This window comes from Mauremys reevesii, linkage group 6, assembly GCF_016161935.1.
Source record: "Mauremys reevesii isolate NIE-2019 linkage group 6, ASM1616193v1, whole genome shotgun sequence".
Classification (NCBI taxonomy): Eukaryota; Metazoa; Chordata; order Testudines; family Geoemydidae; genus Mauremys; species Mauremys reevesii.
Window position 1 is genome coordinate 15,608,564 of NC_052628.1, and position 25,055 is coordinate 15,633,618.

The window sequence follows — 25,055 nt, forward strand, 5'->3', positions numbered from 1 at the left end:
CAAAGTTTCTTATTCTCTTAAAATCTTTAGGTAAGTAATGGGTTTCAGTCTTTGAAAAATTATGTATGTTTGTTCATGACTTTATCTGTAGTTAACACATTTATTAATCTCTTGCTTTAAACGCTATCACAAAGTTTTTCTTTAAAATGAACTTTTGATTTGTGAGAATTTTTAAAATAATTGTTTTTTAATAGAAAACAAAACGCTGTGCTCATTTATGAAATTGAGATCAATATAACTGAGTTTTAATTCATTCTAAACTCAAAGAAGAAAGATTTTGACAGATTAGTTTTAAAGAAGAAACATTTAACCGGTGAGGATATTATAACATTGCATACATTATTTTATCCATTACTACTTCAATGATATTGGTATCCATACACGCAAGCCATTTCATTATGCTCTTCTCTGCTGGCTGGAATGAGAACTGATTTGCTGTGCTATAGACCGTATAACACTAAAAGTTGATGGAGATTACAAGGAGAATTAGACCCAGAGTATACACGGTTCTCAAACTCTGATCGATGAACTCCTTTCTGGTGGTCTGAGAGGCAAGCAATAAACAGAATGGGATGATGGAAGGGAAAGCAGATCCATGAGAGGATTTCATTCTTATAAAATGGTGAATGGAATGAACTGTCTGGAGAGCCCCTGCAGCACACTCGACAACCTAGGAAAAGCAGACAAAAATCTTCATATGCTACTTTGTGGTTCCGGCTGCTGCACTTCATTTCTTCTCCAGCAGTGAAGCGGTTCAGATGTGTTAGTGCTGGAAGCACTTTAATGTAAAAATGCAAGTTTCACTGTTCATTCTGCATTGATTTTTGGACTCTGCTGATCCTGGAGTGTGTCTAGCATCATAGCTGCCACAGCTTTTTGTATACATTGATTTTTGGGCTTTCTTAAATTAGTTTCAATATGAAACTTAGAAGTTTGAGTGTATCACACTTGATCATTTCATACAAATGAAATTAATTGAATGGTTATTTTCTGGAGACAGGCAGACCTGAACCAAAAGCCCAGAACTGGACACACAGTTCAGATCTAGATCCAAATGTTACATCCCAGGCATATTACCAGGTGGTTTTTTGACTTTGTATGGAGAACATTTAGTTCCTGAACCCCAGACGAATGCATGATATTAAGAGGATCCAATTAAGTGTTTAAGTTTCTGAAGTGTGCGAATATGCTCAGATAGAAACAGTGCACTGGCAGCTTCCTTAGTCTTGCAGCTCCTAAATGGTTAATGGACACATATAAATGAACTGTGCAGGTTGCAACATCAAAACCATTTGACTAAATGGGGAGTTGGCTGAATAAGGGAGCAATGAATCGTGCACATTGTGTTAGGGGACATGACCACTTTTTGGTTAACCAGGACTTTCAGCCAACCAATTCAAGAAACATATGGTTAACCAGAGTGTGGTTAAATATGCTGTTCTTGTGTACAAATTCCTTGCTGAAGTGGTTTCATAGAGTAGTATGATTTAGTTATCTATCTGCTAAGTTTGTGAGTAAAAAATTGTTTACTTTTAGAATCATATAGTAGTTTGTCTTTAGTGTTTCTGAAGGTAAAATTGCTGTTAAAAACTAAGAAGTAAAAGTATATCTGGATTTGTTATACAGTTGGTCTAATGGCAGCTGGAGTGCTGGACTCCTCTATGGGTATATCAGTTCCAGGGGCACTTCAGCCTTCATGTTCCATAAGAATATTCAGGCTTATGATTTTCTCATCATGTACAAAGATATTTGAATAGCCAGAGTACAGCTGCCAATATTTGCCTTACAAACAGTACATGACATCTTTTTGAAAGTATTAGTCAGGAAAATAACAGGTTGGGGGAGCAGCAAAGAGTCCTGTGGCACCTTATAATAACAGGTTGGGGGAGGGAAACGGTTCAGGTTGTATGAATGTGAGTCAAGAAGACTTTGGTGTAAAATTTGTGACAGGTAACCCCTCCCCCCACTACACCCCCTTTTCAGGTCCCACGTAGAAGCTACAGCTTTCAGCCATGATTCTCTTCTATTTTTAGGGATAAGACTCATGTGAGTTTGACTGTAGTAATATAATTTAATGGCAATAAAGATTCCAGTTAGTATTTTGGGACTTTCCTGCCATGTGGGAAAGTTTGAGTAATAATTCAGCAATAGACTGAAAGAAATGAACCGGATAGATCACTTCATTTGCAGAAGTGAGCTTTTCAGAAATAAACCCCTTTGTGGTGAGCTGTGCTCAGGGCTTGAAATGTGGCAAAACCAGAAGGAACTCAGCTCCCCTTGTTAAAATGCAATGATCTGTTGATGAATGTGCATTAGGGGAGGACAGAAGAGATGGAGAATTCCCCTTGTTGAGTTCTTAATGTTCATACCTTCATTGTGATCATCACTGGAAACCAAAGCTTGGATTTCACAGGCCAAAGTGTGTCCCAAAGAGGCATGCATGAAACTCCCATTGACCTGGTTTCTAGTTTTACAGTCCTGTTCTCATACAGTGCATAAAGTAGGAACCATTGAAGTGTTAACTTTATTGATTTGCTGTGCAGTTAATTATGATTGCTGTGTGCTGTTTCCTGTTTGAAGCATAGGGAAATACTGCAGTACTTCATTGTAAGCAGATAGAAATTACCCCTGCTTTGAGAGGAACTACACACTATATATCTCTCAAATGTACCCCTTCACTAGTGTTTGTCTTTATTGGAACTCAAATAACTACCAGAAGCATAAACTTCAGTCTAGTTTTGGCTATTGTTAGAGTTTCCTTCCCGGTTTCTAGCATGTGAGCTTACAGTGCCCCAGAAAAGCCCTTCATTCCTAGGCACAGCCTTATCCAAATAAAACAGGTTGTCATGTTCTAAGAGGTTGGGGTAACTTGGCTAACATGCTAGCTTGTTAACGATTACCATTGCATGTGTTAGTCACTTCAGCTCCTGCAGGGGAAATGCAGAACCTTGAATTCAGGTTTTGGCAGATAGGTGAAGGAGGAACTGATTTTTCATCTTTTAGAATATGTTAATTTGTGATAGTTTGGTCTTCACATGCATCTCTGATAATCATCTAAGAACTCCTACAGGATTTACTGAGATTTATAAACAGCATTTCAATTCACCTGTAAGCAATACCTCTCTTGCCCAAGCACTGAAAAACTGCACATTTTACCCAGCTTGAAAATGATTGTGGGAAATAATTCACCTTACGCCTACATAATAGAGGCTGCAGGTACAATGCCTTGGTAGGAATTATTGCTTAGAGGTGAACTGAAATGCTGTTTAAAAAATGCAGTAAGCCCTGTATGAGATCCCAGATCATTATCGTAATGTCTGTCTGCATGTGACTATTACAAATAAAGAGATTACAGATCAGTTTCTCTTTTACTTACCTGCCAAAAATACAGCATTAAGTGACTCCCCTGCAGGAGATGTTGATGTCAAAACACATAAAGTATTGCTACTGTGAAGGGGGAGTTTATTGGGACTTGTGTGTGCTCAGTACCTCTGAAAAGCAGGTCACTTATTTAAGGGCCTAACCATAGACTGAAATATCTAACTTTAGTAGCCAGGCGTGCTGGAACAATTTGTATAGAGGGGGGTTCTGAGAGCTCTTGAACCAAACTGTAAATCCTGGATAGGATGGAAACCACTGCAAGCTAGGGGGTGCAGCAGCACCCTGAGCACCTCTAGTTCCAGCACCTATGAACATAGTTCCAAATTTTAAAATGTTAATCGTAATTCTCTCTACCTCAGATGCACATTTGTGAACAGAAATTATAATGTTGATCTACCTCACATGGAGTCTGGTGAGGTTCACTGTCTTTAAAACACTTTTAGCTCTTCTTATGAAAGGTGCTGTAGGAGGGGAAGGTAAATTGTTTGACTACATCTGACCTTCCAGTAATAGATTATTAGGAGTAGAGCTGTGTGAAGAACTGATTTTTCAGTTCACTGGTGGTCTGTAAAATCAAAAACCAAATTCATTTTGGGTTGACCTGAAATGAATTTTTTTCAAAATGTTCTGTAAGCCAAAAAGTAAAAAAAAAAAGAATTTTGGTTTTGGTTGAGCAAAACATTTTGTTTGACCAAAAATTAAATGTGTTTAGATTTTGAGCATTTTTTAAAGTTTGTAAGTTTTCTTCTTTAATGTATAAAACTGAAGAAAATTTTAAAACAAAAAGTTGTTTTTTACTCGAAAGATTGAAACATTTTGTTTAAAAAATGTCAAAACAAAATGTTGGCTTTCTCAGGATTTGGGGTGGGGGGCAGGCGGGTTCCACACAATTTGGTGAAGCCGACATGAATTTGCAAAATGTTTTGGTGTCACTCAATTTGTATTTTTCCTCCCAAAAAGTTTTCAATGAAAAATTTTGCACAGCTCTAATTAGTTACTTTATTTAACACATCACCAGCACATCAGGGTCAAATTATTCTGTTTTATTCCTAGAGGGTCGCACACTTGAGCCTCAAGCTCCTTCTTGGACCACCTCCCTTCCCCATCCATCCCCACAGCCAAGCCTCACTCCAGCCTGTCCCCATAAAACAGCTGGGCCCCTTGACTTCCCACTCTGACAAGTTCTCTTCCCCCCACCTCTTTCTTTGCAGTAGAAATGTTGGATAACACACAGAACTTCGTGAGCAGTGAAGTGGCCCGCGGCACCAAATCGACACTCTATGGGCCTGATATTAGTGGAAATCAGGCTTTTCTGGTTTTCTGACTTTTTTTCACCAATATCAATATTGTTACGTAGAATATTCCCTGAAATGTTGGTATTAACTTTTGAAAATTGCAGCTGGTCATCCTATTACATACAGGGAAACAGATAGAGGGGGAGGAATAGCTCCGTGGTTTGAGCATTGGCCTGCTACACCCAGGGTTGAGTTCAATCCTTGAGGGGGCCATTTGGGGACTTAGTTTGGGATTGGTCCTGCTTTGAGCAGGGGGTTGGACTAGATGACCTCCTGAGGTCCCTTCTAACCCTGATATTCTATGATTTTGAAATTAAGGGGGAGGGAAAGCTCAGTGGTTTGAGGGTTGGACTGCTAAACCCAGTGCTGTGAGTTCAGTCCTTGAGGGGGCCATTTAGGGCTCAGGGCAAAAATCTGTGTGGGGATTGGTCCTGCTTTGAGCCGGGGGTTGGACTAGATTACCTCCTGAGGTCCCTTCAACCCTGATATTCTATGATAGAGAAATGCTGTTGAGTTGAGTGGAGGGCTGGGCTTTCCTTTGCTCAGCCAATTATAGGTAAAACAAAATAGTTTCTTTAAGAATAGATATTACATTACAGAAAACCTGGTGCCTGAACATAATTTCAACCTGATCTTGTAACCTATACTCACTCTCACATAAACTCATTTTCAGCCCTGGGGGAAGTGAGTGCAACTCACACTTCAGTGACATTACTCAGGGCTGAATTTGATCCATTGACTGTAATGGGACTTCTCATAGCAGGGAAGAAACTTTGGTTGAGGGTATGAACACTGAGGTGTTTGCTGGAAGTGGTGCACTCTACTTGTGAGTTATAAGCTACACTTTGCTTTGGACAACTAATATCACTGTCCCTGTGTGTGCATTATTCATTAGGCTGCTAGCACAGCCTATTATTAAGGTTGCCCAACACTTCCCCTTATAAGATGCTATTTTCACTTATTTATAACTTTGACTGTTCAGGCTAAAATGGAGTTGATTACAAGCTGTGTTGGTATTAAAGTATGTCTTTCCCAAGAAGGAAATAATCCATTTCTAGTGTCCTAGCCAAGTTAGTCATAATGACAATAGCTCTTTAGATTTATTTCCTTGTTTCTACACCAGCATATGCAAATATATCAATATAACTGTGTGGACAGTGTTTAAGTGCTGCTGCAAGGAATTTTGAATTATTTTGTTGACCCTGAAAAATATTGGTCTTTTTTGCTCCATGGCAGAGAGGTGGATTTTAAGTAGGGCTTTTGATTAATCGCAGTTAACTCCAGTGATTAACACACACAAAAAATTAATCTCAGTTTTAATCACACTGTTAAACAATAGAATACCAATTGAAATTTTTAAAATATTTTGGATGTTTTTCTACATTTTCAAATATATTGAGTTCAATTACAACACAGAATACAAAGTATACAGTACTCACTTTATATTTTTATTACAAATATTTGCATTGTAAAAATTATAAACAAAAAATATTTTTCAGTTCACCTCATATAAGTACTATAGTGCAATCTCTTTATCGTGAAAGCACAATTTACAAATGTAGATTTTTTTTGTTACATAACTGCACTCAAAAAAACAAAACAATGTAAAACTTCAGAGCCTACAAGTTCAAGTCTACTCAGTCCTACTTCTTGTTTAGCCAATTGCTAAGAGAAACAAGTTTGTTTACATTTACAGGTGATAGTGCTGCCCGCTTCTTGTTTACAAAGTCATCTGAAAGTGAGAACAAGCATTCACATGGCACTTTTGTAGCCGGCATTGCGAGGTATTTACGTGCCAGATATGCTAAACATTTGTATGCCACTTCGTGCTTTGACCACCATTCCAGAGGACATGCTTCCACACTGATGATGCTCGTTAAAAATAATTTGTTAATTAAATTTGTGACTGAACTCTTTGGGGGAGAATTATATGTCTCCTGCTCTGTGTTTTACTTGCATTCTGCCATATATGTCATGTTATAGCCATCTTGGATGATGTCCCAGAATCAGTGTTCCCTCTAATTTTTTACATCCATGTGCAGAATTAATTTTGTTATGTGCACCAATATGGAGATGATGTGTGACACATCACCTTCATATTGGTGCACATAACAAAATTCATGTGTTGGAGGTGGAGCTGAGAGGTTCGGAGTCTGGGTGAGGACTCAGGGCTGGGGCAGAAGATTAGGATGTGGGGGGATGAGGGCTCTGGGGGTGCGGGCTCTGGGTGGAGCTGAGGATGAAGGGTTCGGGGTGTGGGAGGCAGGGCCGGCTCCAGACCCCAGTGCGCCAAGCGCGCACTTGGGGCAGCGTGCTGTGGGAGGGCAGCAGGCGGCTCCAGTGGACCTCCCGCAGGCATGCCTGCGAAGGGTCCGCTGGTCCTGCGGCTCCGGTGGACCTCCCGCAGATGTGCCTGCGGAGGGTCCACTGGTCCCGCGGCTTTGGTGGAGCATCCGCAGGCATGCCTGCGGGAGGTCCACCGGAGCCACGGGACCGGCGACTGCCAGAGCGCCCCCCGCAGCGTGTCGCCCTGCTTGGGGCGGCGCAATTCCTAGAGCCGCCCCTGGCGGGAGGGGGCTCAGGAAGAGAGTTGGGGTGTGGGGTGCTGTGGGCTCTGGGGTTGGGCCAGGGATGAGACGTTTGGGGTGCAGGAGAGGGCTTAGGGCTGGGGCAGATGGTTGGGGAGCAAGGGGGGGTGTGGGCTGTAGGGTGGGGCTGGGGATGAGGGGTTTGGGTGCAGACTGCCCCAGGGCTGTGGTTGGGAGAGAGGATACCCCCAAGTCCTCTCTCGCCACAGCAGCTCCGGGCCAGGAAAGAGGCGCCTCTCCCTGGGTGCGGCAGCTCCAGCGGGTCTTGGGGCGGGGCCAAGGGAGGAGCTCCTCTTGCCGGCAGCTCCGGCAGGCTTGGGCAGCTTAGAGGGAACCTAGCCCAGCATGTGGTTTGTTTTAAGAACACTTTCACTGCAGATTTGACAGAACACGAAGCTACCAATGTGAGATTTCTAAAGATAGCTACAGCACTCGACCCAAGATTTAAGAATCTGACTTGCCTTCCAAAATTTGATCAGGACGGGGTGTGGAGCAACATTCCAATGTGGAAACTACAGAACACAAACCACCAGAAAAGAAAATCAACCTTCTGCTGGCAGCATCTGACTCAGATGATAAAAATGAACATGTTTCGATCTGCACTAATTTGGATCGTTATTAAGCAGAACCCATCACCAAAATGGATGCATGTCCTCTGCAATGGTGGTTGAAGCATGAAAGGACATAGGAATCTTTAGCACATCTGGCACGTAAATATCTTGCAATGCTGCCTACAACTTTGCCATGCAAACACCTGTTCTCACTTTCAAATGACATTGTAAACATTTGCAACATTATCTCCTGCAAATGTAAACAGATTTGTTTGTCAGAGCGATTGGCTGAACAAGAAGTAGGACTGAGTGGACTTGTAGGCTCTAAAATTTTATATTGTTTCATTTTTAATGCAATTTTTTGTACATAATTCTACATTTGTAAGTTCAACTTTCCTGGTAAAGAGATTGCGCTACAGTACTTGTATTAAATTCAATGAAAAATACGATTTCTTTTCTTTTTACAGTGTAAATATTTATCATTAAAATAAATATAAAGTGAGCATTGTATTCTGTGTTGTAATTAAAATCAATGCATTTGGAAAACATCCAAAAAATTTAAATGGTATTCTATTATTGTTTAACAGCACGGTTAATTGCTTTAATCGCTTGACAGACCTAATTTTAAGAAATCAGTATTTCGTATCCAGAGGACATTTTACACTACTTTAAAGCAGTTGCAAAGAAGTTTTATTTACATTTCTGTATCCCCTGAAGGACCCGAACAAGACTGAGGCACAGTTGCTCTGAACATGTATACACTTAGCGTTATGTCTACGCTGCGGTTGGGGTGTGTGATTGAAGCACTTACAGACGTACCTGCGCTAGTTGGGGTGCCAACAGCAGTGAAGCTATGGCAGCACAGGTTTCAGTGTGGGCTAGCCTCCCCGAGTGCATACCCAGGGTCCCTATGGGCTAGTACAGACTGTGCTGCCGTTGCTTCATTACTGTTGGTTTTCCTGCTACCTAGAATAAAGCTAGCTTGGATATGGCTTCACATGCTGCAGTCACACCCGTACCCTTAGAGACCGTACTTGCCCCAAAGAGTTCACAAGCCAAGGGAAAGTAGTGGGAAGAGTTGGTAGGTTCCTTCCTCCTCTGGCCCTTCCTGGGTGTATGGGTAGAGGTTGGCATAGCTTCTCCTGCCCCTCAGTCCATGTAGCTCTGGCGCTTCTCCCCAACATGGAGAGCGAGTGTGATGGGCAGGGCCGGCTCCAGGCACCAGTGAAGGAAGCAGGGGCTTGGGGCGGCATGTCCGGGTCTTTGGCGGCAATTCGGCCACAGGTCCCTCAGTCCCTCTCTTCCTCTTTGAGCTGCTGCTGAATAGGAATAGAGGGAGCGAAGGACCAGCTGCCGAACTGCCACCGAAGAATGGAGCGGCACAGTTGAGCTGCTGCCGATCGACTTTATTTTTATTTTTTTTCCCGCTTCGCCGCTTGGGGCGGCAAAAAAGTTGGAGCCGGCCCTGGTGATGGGAGATTCCTAACTCCTCTGGGGCTTCCTCGGGATGGAGGCAGAGGCTAAGCCTAATTTTCTTGACGAGTCCCTTCTAATTATTTGGGATAATAAGAAAAACTTGCAGAAGTTGGTTCGTAGGGCTGATTAAAGTGCTAGTAGGGTCAGATGTCTGATTGCAAAAGTTCCACCTTTGTGCGCTGTGCTCTGTGTGGACACTTTCAATGTGGGTAGATCTATAGATTTTGAATGAGTCGGCTCTTTGTGTGGAGCTGCCCTGGGAGTTTGTCATTATTGACAAAAACATGTTTTCGCTCTTCTCAGCACCGAGGAGCCAGTGGGAGAGCAAGGTGGGCTCTGCTCTGCCTCATTCATCACCAAAGCTGGCCACTAAAACCCAACTGCAGAATTCCTGGGCCAGAATTTGGCTAATTATTATTAGTGGTGCTGTAAGAGGCAGAAAGAACACAGCTAGATTTCCAGAGCAAATGCATCCTGCGGGTCAGTGAGAGTGTCATTTTCACAGTCACTTTTCAGGCATTTGGAGTGCACAGGAGGTCCCAGAATAGGTTATCTACTCAATTCTGGCTTACGCCATTGCTCTTTGCCCTTTGTAGTTCCAAGACTTTAGGAAGTGGCAGGCTGTTTGTTTTTCCCTCTGTAGCCTACTCTAAGATGTGTGCTGGCAGGCTGGTCAGTGCCCTATGAAAGGCTGTGAGAGCATATAGTGAGTCACAGATAGTTTTTAGTAATGGTAAGGTAGGGGAGCTTCATTTGTGAACAGCTTCCCTGCCCACATGACAAGTTCTGGGAAATGTTCAGTGCCCTATGAAAGGCTGTGAGAGCATATAGTGAGTCACAGATAGTTTTTAGTAATGGTAAGGTAGGGGAGCTTCATTTGTGAACAGCTTCCCTGCCCACATGACAAGTTCTGGGAAATGTTAAAATGCCTCAAAACCCTTCTGGCATCTTGACATTACTGAATTTCAAACCAGAGCTGAGAAAGTGCTTTGTGTTTTACACTTGATAAATCCAATATATTTCCTCATGGAGGAGCTGAGCTATTTTTGCTAAGAGGATTTGTGTCTTGCGTCCCTTTAGGGTCTGACCCTGCATTCTTTGTATACTCCAAAACATCCGCCAAAATCCAGAAGAGGTTTGGATGTGTGAGCAATGCAGGCTCGACTAAAGCTTACTGTAACGCCTCACTCCGAGACACCAGAGAGATTCTGAAAAAAATCTTCCAGAAGCGCTTCCAATTAAAAACTGAGTGAACAGTAAGGACCATGCAGGAGACTTTTGACAATGGCAACTGAATTTGCTTTTGTTAAGTGAGACAGTGTGATCGGGGGGATGGCTCAAGATATCAAAAGACGTGGGTTCTGTTCCCAGCTTAGCCCTGGCTGATTTAGTGTCTGTCTTTAAGCAAATCCTTATTTCTTCCTGCCTCTCTTTCTTCATCTCTAAGAATGGGGATAAGTGATTTTCTTACCTTATTAAAGCCTTTTTGAGATCCTGGGCTGAAAAGCACAATAGATGTGTAAAATAGTACTAAATGTTACGATACAAAAAGTACACTTGGTCTCATAGAAATAATGCTAACCAATTACAAGTCCTGCCTTACTTCTGTTGAAGTCAACAGAAGAGGAAATACTACTTGCTTAATAAGGGATACAGTTCTTAAACATAGAACTATAGAAACTGAAGAGGCCTCAAGAAATCATCTAGTCCAGTGCCCTGTGCTCAGGCAGGGCCAAGTAAACCTAGACTATCTCTAGCAGTTGTTTCTCTAACACATTTTTAAAAACCTTCAGAGATGGGGATTCCACAACTTCCCTTGGAAGCCTATTCCAGTACTTAACTACTCTTATAGCTAGAAAGTTTTTCCTAATATCCAACCTAAATCTCCCTTGCTGCAGATTAAGCCCATTACTTCTTGTCCTATCTTCAAGGTACATAGAAAACAATTGATTACTGTCCCCTTTTAACAGCCCTTAATTTATTGGAAGACTGTTATCAAGCCCCTCCTCAGTCTTCTTTTCTCAAGACTAATCATGCCCAGGTGTTTGGTTTTGTTGTTTTTTTTTGTACCTTTCCCTGTAAGTCAAGTTTTCCAAATATTTTCTCATTTTTGTTGCTCTTCTCTGGTCTCTCTCCAATTTATCCACATTTCTGTTAAAGTGTGGTGCCCAGAATTGGACACAGTACTCCAGCTAAGACCTCGCCAGTGCTAGGTAAGGCAGGACAATTACCTCCTGTGTCGTACATACAACAGTCTTGTTAATATACCTCTGATTGAAATTAGCCTTTTTTTCAACTGCATCACATTGTTGACTCATTCAATTTGTGATCTACTATAACTCCCCGGATCTTTTCCAGCAGTATTACCACCTAGACAATTATTCCTCATTTTATAGCTGTGCATTTGATTTTTCCTTCCTTTGCACTTGTCTTTATTCAGTTTCACCATGTTTCTTTCAAACCAGTTCTCCAAGTTGTCAAAGTCATTTTAAATTATTGAAGCCCCTCCCAGTGTGATGTCACGTGGAAGTTGTATAAGCATACTCTCCACTCCATTAGCCAAGTCATTAATGAAAATATTGAATGGTGTCGGACCCAGGACTGACTCCTGGGGGACCCCAGTAGATATGCACCGCTGGTTGGACAGCGAACCACTGATAACTACTCCTCGAGTCTGGTCTTGTATCTAGTAATTTCATCTAGGCCACATTTCCCTGTTTGGTTTATGAGAATGTCATATGAGCCTATGTCAAAAGCCTTTCTAAAATTAAGATATATCACATCTGTTGTTTCCCTTCTATCCATTAGGCCAGTAACACTCTCAAAGAAGGAAATTAGGTTGAGTTGGCATGATTTGTTCTTGATATTCCATCATGGCTATTCCTTATAATCCTGTGATCCCTTAGGTGCTTACAAATTGATTGTTTATACTTTATTCCTGTATCTTTCCAGGTATTGAAGTTAGGCTGATTGGTCTATAATTCCCAGGGTTCTATTTGTTCCTCTTTTTAAAGAGAGGTACTCTGCCCTTCTCCATTCCTTATACATACCAGTAGCTCAAAAGAGTAAAAAGAAAATTTGGAGCAAATTGTGGATGGGAATGTGACAAGCTCCTTGTGACAGTTGGAGTGATGTTGATTCTTTGCTGTCCTGTTTCAACACTTGCTAATGGAGTTGTCAGCATTAAATACCCCATTTACCTTTTCAGGGTTAGTACATGAAGCACGTGAGACCTTTATCTAAAAAGACTATGAATAAAACAGTGATAAGGGTTTTTTTTCCCCTTTCAGTTGTGCAGTAACAATGTTCCTTTCATTCATGTCTGCTTGAGAACAAAAAGTGTTTTGTGTACTTTAGGACCAGGCGAGGTTGGGTAAATGTTCTGTAGGGATATGCAAACTGTTCCTGTGAAACATCTTAAAATCTTGACTTGGGGTGGCCATCTTTAACTAAGGGTGCAGTCTTTAACCGCACAAGTGCGGTTGATTGTGCTCCATTTTACACATAATTTGAATGTAAAACTCCAGGGTTTGCTCTGTGGCTTAGCCAAGAGGCTGCTAAAGCTAGTGGGGGCAGTGGTCTGCGGGACAGTTCACTCTAGTGTGAAGGGCTTTGGACTAGGAGTCTAAAGACCTGGATTTTATTGCCAGTTCTGCCATAGATTCACTATATGGCTCGCAGCAAGCCACTTCAACTCAGGGTGGCTAGTGAATTTGAGTGCCACTAGCTTTGTTTAGATGTCAGACTTGAGACACCTGGGGGCCTTATTTCTGAAATGGTATCTGCAGCTCCACCTGAAGTAAAAGTTGATGCAGGAGTTCAGTATTTATGAAATTGAGACCCCAGATACCTCAAGCTGGCCATCCAAGAAATGGAAGCTCCCAAAAATCAGTGGGCACTTTCGCACAGTTTGCTCCAGGCTTTTCTGTGCTTTATTTCCTCTATCCATAAAATGAAGTTGATGATACCTTTGTACAGTGCCTTGAGCTCCTTGTACGTCAAAGTTTGTGCTTTGCTTTGTGGGAAATTTAGAATTGGAAATAAACAAGGCGTAGAACATAACTGACTTTCAGGGAAGCACATGTAGCAGGACCGAACGGTGGGGCATGTTATTTTTATTATAAGGCTACTGATTTCACAACTAGCAAACTGCCCTTATGATACGATCAGATAAGGAGGGATTGTGTTGATGGTGTTACAGAGACAGCTTGATATCCTTAGTTCTCTCCAGCATGCCCCTGCAGAACACTCTCTTTGTCCAACCATCCACCAAAATCCTGAGCCAGAGATCATTGAAGTCAATGGAAAGGCTCCCATTGAGTCAATGGGCTTTGGATCAGTCCCTAACTGAAGTACGGTCACTTTATACATGCAGTTCTTTACAGCACTCAGATGCTCATGTTTGCTGTAGAAGTACCTAAGATAGATAGGTTGCTTCTACCGTTAAGTGTGTTTGGCAAAGATTTTTTTCCTGTTAACCCACTGGGATGTGAATCCACACTCTCACACCCTAATCAAGAATCAGACCCCTAGACCAACAAGCCATCCTTGCCGGGGCTAGTCCGTCAGTGTTAGGGCCAGTCCTGTAGTTCATTGTCTCCTAAGAGGTGTAAGAAGACCTCTGAAGCTCTCACGACTTCACTTTTAACTTGAAAATAGTTAATGGCTTTTAGTGAATTTAGAGAATCTTGTGTTTCTAGTCTCAAAACAGGTTTCCAGTGATGTAAACAGGGGCGGCTCATATATTTCGCGCCCCCCCAAGCAGTGCTGCGGGCGCCCCGCCGCCCGGGGCAGTGGACCTCCCGTGGGCTTGGGAGGTGGTGGTGACTGCTGCTGCGGCTGGCTGGCCTCCCGCAGCTGCGGGCGGTTCCGCGGGCGCGGCTGCGGCGGCGAGCGGCGCCGAGCTGCGCCCGGGCGCCTGCGACCCGCCCAGCGACCAGCGACCACCAGCGCGAAGCCAACCCGCCACGGAGGTCGCGAGGTCCTCGCACGTCAGCCCCGCCGCCCTCGGCATCTCCGCCCAGCGGCCCGCTCGGCAGGTCCCGTGGACCTCTCGTCAGTCGCCGCCCGCAGCCGCGCCGCCGCCCGCCGCGCCCCCCCGCCCCAATGCAAGCCTCGCCTGTGGCCTGTGCTGCTAAATATCTCTGACACAGAAGTTAGAAAATAATGAAAACACCTGGGTTTATTCCTGAAAATCAACCAGGATTTCACACAACCCTGTGGCCATGACTTGTTGCTTTTGAGGCAGGCAAGGGAAAAGAAAAACAGCCTGGTCAGTTGTGGAAGGGCATATTTTCCAGGCCAATTGAAACCTGTGCCTTGTTTGCACAGAATGACTGATAAATTAAGAAATGTGCTTTGAAGGTCTGAAGAGTCCTTCATGCTTTTGTACAAATAGGCTCAATAAGATTTTTTTTTCAGTTACCTTCTTACTGTACATTTTAAATGAGGGGACTGAGGTTAATGAAGATTTCGGCAGTGTTTGATCTTGGTTGGTTATTTGCATGACGTCAAAGGTAAATCTCCACTGAAACTGCCAGTGCAAAGTCACGAGTGCTGATTAGGATCCTATAACACCAAACCAACCATTGCTAAATATCTGAGCTTAATATCACTCATTCTATACACCCTACTTTCTCCCCCCCCCCCATACTGCTAGTTGTGGGGAAACTAAATTCGATTCTTAGGCCTCAATGATCCCATCCTGGGGAAAAACAATAGGAAAAGTGGATGAAAAAAGCTGGAGCATGTGTTTCTGATAGGATTCACAAGGTTTGCAGGCTAAGGATCTGCAGAGAAAGCAGAACAAAGCCATATGCCTCCTGGGCAAACCTCTGGGATGGCCTTCCCCATGCTGCTCTCTGAAGTTCCCCTTGCCTTGAAAGTTGCACTGTCATTAGCTGCTCCCTCCACCCTGCAGCTATGCATCACCTGTCTGTCCAAGGGGATCCAAAGCCATGGTGGGGAGTTAAATTTGCTCTGCTCTAAATGGCAGTAATCCTGCATGTCTATTTGATTGGCACACTGAAGGCCCACAAGCTTGTATTTCCAGCAGGTCAGAGCTCAGATCACTTGCAGGGAGTACAGTGGGTCACATCCCACCCCAGAGAACGCTGAGTTCAGCATTTGGGAAGGAATGCCCTAGATGTGTCAAGGACAAGCACCATGTCCATCCCAGATGGCAGAATTCAAATTTAAGACAGGAAAAGGGAAAGCAATCTGCATGTACAAGGGAGATGTACAGCCAAGATGTGAGAACGCCAAATGGTCCTGCAATAGCTATTGGAGAGGGTAACACTGACTCACACAAAGCTACTTGATGTGAGGGAGCTTATAGCTATCAGGAATGGCATACTGTGGAAGAGGAAAACAGAGGGGTTTATGAAAATATGCCTGCAGACTCTAGGGGAATATGCATGGGTGAAAACAATGCCCCAGAAGTGATGCTGCTAAGAAGGAATTGGCAGCCGAAAATTAAGAAACCGGAAGGCATTGTGACACAACAGAATCAGTACTTCAGGCAGCCATAGACTGCAAAGGTAGTGCTTGAGGAAAAAGCTCAAGGTGGCACAGGAAAAAATGGATGGATTTTTAAACACGAGTAAAAGGATGTTAAGGCAGGCAGAGAATCAGAGTGAGATTTTTCAGAAGTACAGAATGCTGGACTAGCTCTGCTTCCATTGACTCTCGTGGTACAGCTCCCATTGACTGCAATGGGAGCAGAGCTAGGCCGTCACTGAAGTTCTGTGAATCAAGTCCTGGGAGTGCAATCAAAAATCTGGTGGGAAACAGACTAAGGAACAATAAAACTGCAGCTGGAGCATGTATGTTTGACAGTACCACAGCGCACAAACAGAACCAGGAAGACCAATGCATCCTGCCTTCTGCTGTGGGTCACTGAGAGGTGACAAAAGGAAAACAAGTTCTTTATGGAGGAAAATGTTGCATGAAACTGCCAATAGCCAAGAAGTCTGTGTGACGTTACACCCCATATTCTTTATGGAAATATGGTTATGATATGAATATAGTATAACTAAGATATACTTTATGCAATATGGTCTTGTAAGATATCATTGGAAAAGTTGTAATTTACTGAATGTGTTTATCCAATTTGTATGCATATATCATTTTTTGTATCTGAAGCTGGTAATATTGACCGTGTCTCTGTATTTCAAATATGCTATGTTGGATGAGGCCAAACAATGTTAGTGGCTGATTGAAGAAATGCACACAAGCATAAGGATTACCCCAGGAACTGTGTGCAATAGGAACCTCTTAGAGAGAGCACTACACAGTGGGAACTGTTTGACATAGGTCAAATAGCTCTATACAGTGGGAACTGTTTGACTCAGGTCACAGCAAAAAAAGCTTTCCAGCAAGTGGGGGGAAGATAGAAAAGAGGGAGAAAGACAACATGAGGGGTCCTCACTCCCCATACAACAACACACCTGAAAACACCCGAGGAACAAAGACTGAACTGTGAGAAATGATGGTCCCAGGCTAAGATCTTTAGCCTGTGTAAGAAAACCTGGGAAAGCCAAGGCAACTTGTGCCTTAAGAATCTGCAAGTCTGTTTATCACTCACGGTGAAAATTTGTATTTTACCTATCTAGTGTGTTAAACTCAGTCTGTGAGTTTTGTTTATTTACTAAGGTCATCTACTTTGTTCTGTTTGCTATCTCTTTAATCACTTAAAATTCACCTTTTGTAGTTAATAAACTTATTTCTTGTTTATAATAAAACCCAGTTTATGTAATTTCTAACTGGGGGGGGGGAAGAAGTTGTGCACATCTCTCTTCACATTGAGTAAGAGGGTGAATTTTTATGAGCTTCCGCTGTGTAGATTTTTCTGTATAGTGCAAGATAGTATTATTTTGGGTTTATCTCCCAAAAGGGACATGCACGTGAGTGCCTGGGGGAGTCCTCTCACACAGAGCTGATTTCCTTCTGTGATTGCAGTGGGGTGAGGCCCTACCTGTGTGTGTGTGTATGCTGCAAGAGGCCGGAGAGCCTAATTCAGCAAAGCAGGGAGAGGGAAACCTGGTTGGTTGAGCAAGAGAGGCTCAGTGAAATCCCAGTACATCAGGTGGCACCCCAGAACAGGGGTCCAACCCGTCAAAGTCTGGTAATAGTAAAATACCTCTTTGGAGCTATTGGGCTGTCTCCAATCCACTGCTTGTCAACACATTTCTTGATGCGAGTCATAGAACAGGTGGGGGTTAGAAGGTGGAGGAGTTACACTGTATGTAAGAGTGATTGAAAATGTGATTGCTCAGAGCTCCAGTATGGAACTGGAGAAACGCGTGTTGAGAGTCTTTGGGTTAAATTTGGAGGCGAGAGCGACAAAGGTGATGTCGTGGTGGGTGTCTGCTATAGACCACCAGACCAACTAACAGAAGTTTCCAGATCACAGGCCCTGGTTCTCATGTGGGACTTCCATCACCCTGACATCTGCTGGGAGAGCAATACAGCAGTGCACAGACAATCCAGGACGTTTTTGGAGATGTTGGTGACAATGTCCTGGTGCAAGTGCTGGAGGAACCAACTAGGGGCTGTGGTCCTCTTGACCTGCTGCTTACAAACAAGGAAAAATCGGTAGGGGGAGAAGAAATGGGTGGCAGCCTGGGCAGCAGTGACCATGAGATGGTTGAGTTCAGGATCCTGACAAAAGGAAGGAAAGCCGCAGAATATGGATCCTGGATTTCAGAAAAGCAGACTTTGACTCCCTCAGGGAACTGATGGACAGGATCCCCTGGGAGGCTAATATGAGGTGGAAAGGAGTCCAGGAGAGCTGGCTATACTTTAACGAAGTCGTATTGAAGGTGCAGGAACAAACCATCCTGATGTGCAGAAAGAATAGCAAGTATGGCAGGCGACCAGCTTGGCTTAACAGAGAACTCTTCGGTGAGCTTAAACACAAAAAGGAAGCTTACAAGAAGTTGAAACTTGGACAGATGACCAGGGAGAAGTGTACAAATATTGCTCGAGCATGCAGGGGTGTAATCAGGGAGGCCAAAGCACAATTGGAGTTGCAACTTGCAAGGGATGTGAAGGGTAACAAGAAGGGTTTCTACAGGTATGTTAGTGACAAGAAGAAAGTCAGGGGAAGTATAGGACCCTTACTGAATGGGGGAGGCAACCTAGTGACAGAAGGTATGGAAAAAGCTGAAGTAATCAATGCTTTTTTTTTTTGTCTTGGTCTTCACAGACAAGGTCAGCTCCCAGATTGCTGCATTGGGCAGCAGAGTATGGGAGGAGGTGAGCAGCCCTAGTGGTGAAAGAACAGGTTCAGTACTATTTAGAAAAGCTGGACATGCACAAGTTCATGGGTCTGGATCTAATGCATCCAAGGGTGCTGAAGGAGTTGGCTGATGTGATTGCAGAGCCATTGGCCATTATCTGTGAAAAATCATGGTGATCGGGGGATGTCCCGGATGACTGTAAAAAGGCAAATATAGTGCCCATCTTTAAAAAAGGGAAGAAGGAGAATTCGGGAAACTACAGACCGGTCAGCCTCACCTCAGTCCCTGGAAAAATCATGGAGCAGGTCCACAAGGAATCCATTTTGAAGCACTTGGAGCAGAGGAAGGTGATCAGGAACAGTCAACATGGATTCACCAAGGGCAAGTCATGCCTGACCAACCTGATTGCCTTCTATGATGAGATAACTGGCTCTGTGGATATGGGGAAGGCGGTGGATGTGATATATCTTGACTTTAGCAAAGCTTTTGATACGGTTTCCCACAGGATTCTTGCCAGCAAGTTAAAAAAGTATGGATTGGATGAATGGACTATAAGTTGGACAGAAAGCTGGCTAGATCGTTGGACTCAACAGGTAGTGATCAACGGCTCAATGTCTAGTTGGCAGCCGGTATAAAGCAGAGTGCTCCGGGGCGGTTCTGGGGCTGGTTTTGTTCAACATCTTCATTAATGATCTGGATGATGGGATGGATTGCACCCTCAGCAAGTTCGCGGATGATACTAAGTTTGGGGGAGAGGTAGATACACTGGAAGGTAGAGATAGGGTCCAGAGTGACTTAGACAAATTGGAGGATTGGGCCATAAGAAATCTGATGAGAGTCAACAAGAACAAGTGCAGAGTCCTGCACTTAGGACGGAAGAATCCCATGCACTGCTACAGGCTGGGGACCAATTGGCCAAGCGACAGTTCTGCAGAAAAGGACCTGAGGGTTACAGTGGATGAGAAGCTGGATATGAGTCAACAGTGTGGCCTTGTTGCCAAGAATGCTAATGGCATATTGGGCTGCATTAGTAGGAGCATTGCCAGCAGATTGAGGGAGTGATTATTCCCCTCTGTTCAGTACTGGTGAGGCCATATCTGGAGTATTGTGTCCAGTTTTGGGTCCCCCACTACAGAAAGGATGTGTACAAATTAGAGAGAGTCCAACGGAGGGAAACGAAAATGATTAGGGCGCTGGGGCACATGACTTTTGAGGAGAGGCTGAGGGAACTGGGGTTATTTAGTCTGCAGAAGGAAGAGTGAGGGGGAATTTGATAGAAGCCTTCAATTATCTGAAGGGGGGTTCCAAAGAGGATAGAGCTCAGCTGTTCTCAGTGGTGGCAGGTGACAGAACAAGGAGCAATGGTCTCAAGTTGCAGTGGGGGAGATCTAGGTTGGATATTAGGAAAAACTATTTCACTAGGGGGGTGGTGAAGCACTGGAATGAGTTACCTGGGGAGGTGGTGGAATCTCCATCCTTAGAGGTTTTTAAGGCCCAGCTTGACAAAGCCCTCGTTGGGATGATTTAATTGGTGTTGGTCCTGCTTTGAGCAGGGGGTTGATTAGATGACCTCCTGAGGTCTCTTCCAACCCTGATATTCTATGATTCTACCGTACGTATTATGGGGTTAGAGAGGGACTCTGGTCATACTGTTTTGGAGGGAGCAGGTAATGGTTCCAGTTCATCATTGCCCTGCACCTTTTGTGGTCATTTATGCCATATCAGAATGGCAGTGTTTTACCCTCACTTTACATTAGTGCAAATGACTGTCTGACTACACCAGGTGTAGAGCACTGGAGTATCAGCCCCAATGAATCAGATTGCACTCTGCCTCACTGATGATCAGTTTAGGAAGATGAGGTTACCATTGCTTCACCCTCTCTTAGCTCCATGTTCTTCACTCCAAGTAGGGTTTTTTGGTTCTCAAATAATTTACAGTCTCTCCTTTCAATCAGACTAATGCAGGCATGGGGTAAGAAAAACAAATCCTTCTGGCTTCAGCTGTGAGAACAATCCAAGCCATTATGGCTGGGGAAGCAGCAATAATCACAGCTTTGTTGTCTCTCCGATCAGCTGTGAAATAAGTCTTCTGACATAGAGATTTCATTCATCCATCTCTTTAGCTTCTTTTGTGGGAATGGTCATACAGAGATGTGCTCTTCAGGTTTGAAAGAAGTATGAAGGAATTAGCTGAAGAAATTTTGGAGCCACTGGCAACAATATTTCCAGGCTCATGAATGACAAGAGAGGTTCTGGAATACTAAAGAAGGGCTAATATAATGCCTATCTTTAAAAAGGGGGGGAAAGGAGGAGCCAGGGAACTATAGACCAGTCAGCCTGACTTTGATACCTGGGAAGCTACTTGAGCAATGTATAAAACATTCAGTTTGCAAATACCTGGAGGATGAAGGAGTGATCACTAGCAGCCAGCATGGATTTACCAAGAACAAATCATGCCAAACCAGCTTGATTTCCTCCTTTGACAGGGTAACTGATTTGGTGGATAGGGGGAATGTGATGGACATAATATACCTGGACTTCAGCATGGCTTCAGACACAGTCCCACATGACATTCTGATAAGTAAGCTGGAGAGCTCGGTGGAACTACCATTCAGTGGATACATAATTGGTTAAACAACCGCAAACAAAGACTAACTATTAATGGAATGATGTGGGTTGGAGGGAGGTCTCAGGTGGGGTTCCACAGAGATCTGTTCTGGGTCCAGTTTTATTTAACATCTTTATTAATGACCTGGATGTAGGAGTAGAGAGCATACTGATCAAATTTTCAGATGAAATGAAGCTGGGGAGGGTTTGCAAACATTTTGGAGGATAGAGCTAAAATTCAAAGGAATCTTGATAAATTGGAGAACTGGGCTACAGACAAGAAAATGAAATTCAACAAAGACACATGGAAGGCGTTACACTTAGGGAAGAAAAAACAAATGTACAAATACAAATTGGGGGATAACTGGTGTGGCAGCAGCATGGCTGAGAAGGATCTGGGAGTTGTGGTGGATCACAACCTCAACATGAGTTAGCAATGCAACATTATTGCAAAACAAACAAATGCAATTTTGGGTTGCATTAACAGAGGCATAGCATGCAAGTCACAGGAGATGATAGAACCGTTCTAACTCTGCACTGGTTAGACCTCAGCTGGAGTACTGTGTCCAGTTTTGGTCACCAATGTATAGAAAGGATGTAGAGAAACTTGAAAGGATCCAGAAGTGAGTGACAAAGATGATCAAAGGGATGGAATGCAAGCCATTTGAGAAAAGGCTGAAGGAACTGGATATGTTTAGTTTGGAAAAGAGATTAGGGGGGACATGATAGTTGTCTTCAGGTACTTGAAAGGCTGCCATAAGAAAGATGGAGAAAAGTAGTTCTCTCTTGCCACAGAGAGCAGGACAAAAGGCAATAGGTTCTAACTGCAGCACAGAAAATTTAGATTAAATCTCAGGAAAAACTGTAAGAACAGTAGGACAATTAAACAGACTGCCTGGGGAGGTTGTGGAAGTTCCTTCATTGGAAGTTTTCAAAGGAGGTTGGATAGCCATCTGGCTTGCATGGTTTAGACACAAAAAATCCTGCTTCTTGGCAGGAGGCTAGACTAGATGACCCTTGCAGTTCCTTATGACTCTATATAGTTCTATGATTCTGTGTTTCATTGGGGAGCCCTAGCAGGCAATCAAGGGAATAAAAATCAGACTAGGGAGTTTTTTGGGGGGAATTGGGGAAGTGTTAGGTTGTTACATCTTCCAAAATCCAGTCAGCCAGTAATGCCTCTGCATGTGGCTACAATGGCTTTATGGAGATCAGAACAACAACAAAATTAAGTAACAAAATAATCATGTTTGCTCAGTGAGAAGTTCTCTTTTACCAGCTACATCCAGCCTCACTTCATTCCTAAATTTTGTCTAGATGGGGGATTTCAGCCATTAGTGGCCAGTTGCTGGTGTAACTGCACCACAGAGTGGACAGATGAAGCCGCTATAATTGGAATTTGGACCATTGTGGTTTAACTTTGCTTTCAACCTTGTTACCCTTTTCTCTGGGGCTCCAAAATATTCACGTAATGACTTTAAAACCCATTCTTTCATTTTCAAGTGTCACTACACTTCCCATTTTTGCCTGGAAGCAGAATTGCAGAAATTCCATGAGAACAAACCAGCTCCCTGTATTTCCAGCATGACCAGAAGCAAGACATAGAAGTTTCAGTGTGTGTTTTGAATAGTGGTTTACGTAGTGCTACTCACAATAGGATTCATTTTTAGGTGCTGAGCTCCTGGGGTGGAACAAGTATCTCAAGTACCACTCCCACTGGCCAGACTGTACCTGTTGTTCCTAGAAGATTTCCCTCTTCACGACTATCAACTAAGCACCTTTTTTCAATTGACGTATACTGATAAATCACGATATACCTCCTTGGACTTTCCCAGAAATACTTAAACACACAACCTCAAGCAGTTTTAGAGTGCAAACAAGCCTCTGTTAACAATTCCCAGACAACTCAGAAGCCACCATCCTGTTGCTCTGCAGGCACACCCAGATTTAATTACAGTAAGCTGAAGAGCACAATTTCCCATAGCGTTGCACCTTCAGCCTGTTATGAGTCACTTCTGAGCAGTAGAAATATACAGCAAGTAAATGTGCTGCATTCAAAAGGAGAGGTACCAAGTTACCAGTATGGGAGTAACTGTGCCAGTACCTGTGGTATGCCTCTGGCTATGCCCTGCATGAACTGGGGTCGGGTGTGTGAGAAGATTTTCAAGAGTGCTCTGCACTGGCCTAGTTTTGCTCCTGTGGAAGTGGATGGGTATTTCACCATGACTCCCGTGGGAGTAGAGAGAGGCCAATTCTGAGCGCGTTTGAAAATGCCAACCTCCATGTTTAGAGTCAGATTGACATAAGTGATTGTGTAGTTAACAAAAAGTGCTGCACCTTCTTGCCTGACTCCTGCCTGTTGATTAAGGCAGTTCAGAAGGAAATAAGTATAATAATTAAATTCTGGGTTATAATATTGTACAAGAACTATAAAACAGCAAGCACCAAATTCACATGCAGTTGTTGTGGTTTTGTATTTTTTAAAGAGAAATTAGGCAGAGGATGAATTAAAATCTTCCATGCCCCCCCCCACCCCCAATACCCCAGGCCTTTTTGTCCTAACTCACCCTAGCGAGGGTGGTCTCCCTCACTTAAGCAGTGTCTCAGTATGTTGCTGTTACCAATGTGGTTGTAGTTTGTCATATCTATTGCTGCAAAACTTATAATGAAGACAGTGGAAAAGTACAGTTTCCCTGAAGGTTTTTCAGTTTCTGAATCTTCAATTTTCTTTGCATCCTTCACTTACCTGAAAGTGAATTAGAAAAGCAGAAACTTTGCTAAATCTGACATGTTCAAGAACACACAATGCTGGATATTCTTAAAGGAATTATTTCACTTGGATGACCTACTGCCCGGGCGGCTTTTAACTTTCCTGCACAGCGAGCTTTTGACACCTTTCACCAGTGAAGTCTGGTTCTAGTATAACAATCAGAGAATGAAGTTTTTCTCTTTCCCTGACTAGGAACATTGAAATGTAAAATCTGCTATTTTTAAAATAAACCTGAAATTGGATTTTTTTAAAAACAACTAATATACGACAAGTTTTATATTCGACCTTGACCAGATCTACTGCCTGATCCAAATCCCCTTGAAGTCAATGAGAGTATTTGCATGGATGTCAGTGGATTTTGGACCAAGTCTTCACTGCTTACCCCTCAAATCCATAAATGTGTAGCGCTGGCTTTTTGGACTTTGCATGTTACCTGATAGTCCCAGAAAATATTAGTCCTAAAAAATGTATGCTAAAGATTCAAAGGAAACACCAGCCATCAAATTCTGACTCTCTTCACTTCCTCTCTACAAATTGAGTGCTCTGCGCAGCCTATATTTTATATTAGCCCAAGTGAATCTGTGCAGTTCCCTTCATGGCTTCTTGTGCAAGTTTCTCATGCCAGGACCACAATTATTCCAAGAAGGGAGAATAGGTAATTGCCACAAATAGAGCTGGAGGCATGTGCTAGAATTGCAGACATCTTCCATTGACCCTGGAGCCTCAAATACTGCCTTGTGGCTTAGTGCATGGAGGGGCTGCAGATCTCAACTCATAGGATTCTAGAGGAACCAGGATGGAGGTGAAACAGCAGTGAACCTGTGGTTCCTCTCCCAGTTCTTTCACCATCATACTATTAGAAGGGACTGCCAGAATTCAGCCCCAATGGAGCAGGGGTCTTGGAAGGACATGGGAGCAATGTCTTTAATACACATAAGGTTTAGTTCAGCCCCAGTTTAATGACTCAATTTATCTGATCTCAGTAATGTATAGGTATGAGCAATGAGCTATAACACCAGAGTTGTGTGGGATGAAAGTAGCTTTAGGTCTAAAATGAGTGATGCACCTTGCACGTGAAAATAAAGGAGGGACATGCAGCAGACTTGGGGAAAGGAGGTTAACACATGGAGGAAACTATCAACATG

At 43.3% G+C, this 25,055-nt stretch overlaps 1 protein-coding gene across 2 annotated transcripts in view; it reads left to right on the forward strand.

The window, feature by feature from the left end:
* LOC120407930 (tetraspanin-36-like) overlaps positions 1-25,055 on the forward strand; it is a 70,503-nt gene that overhangs the window by 23,694 nt on the left and 21,754 nt on the right. The window lies entirely within an intron of this gene.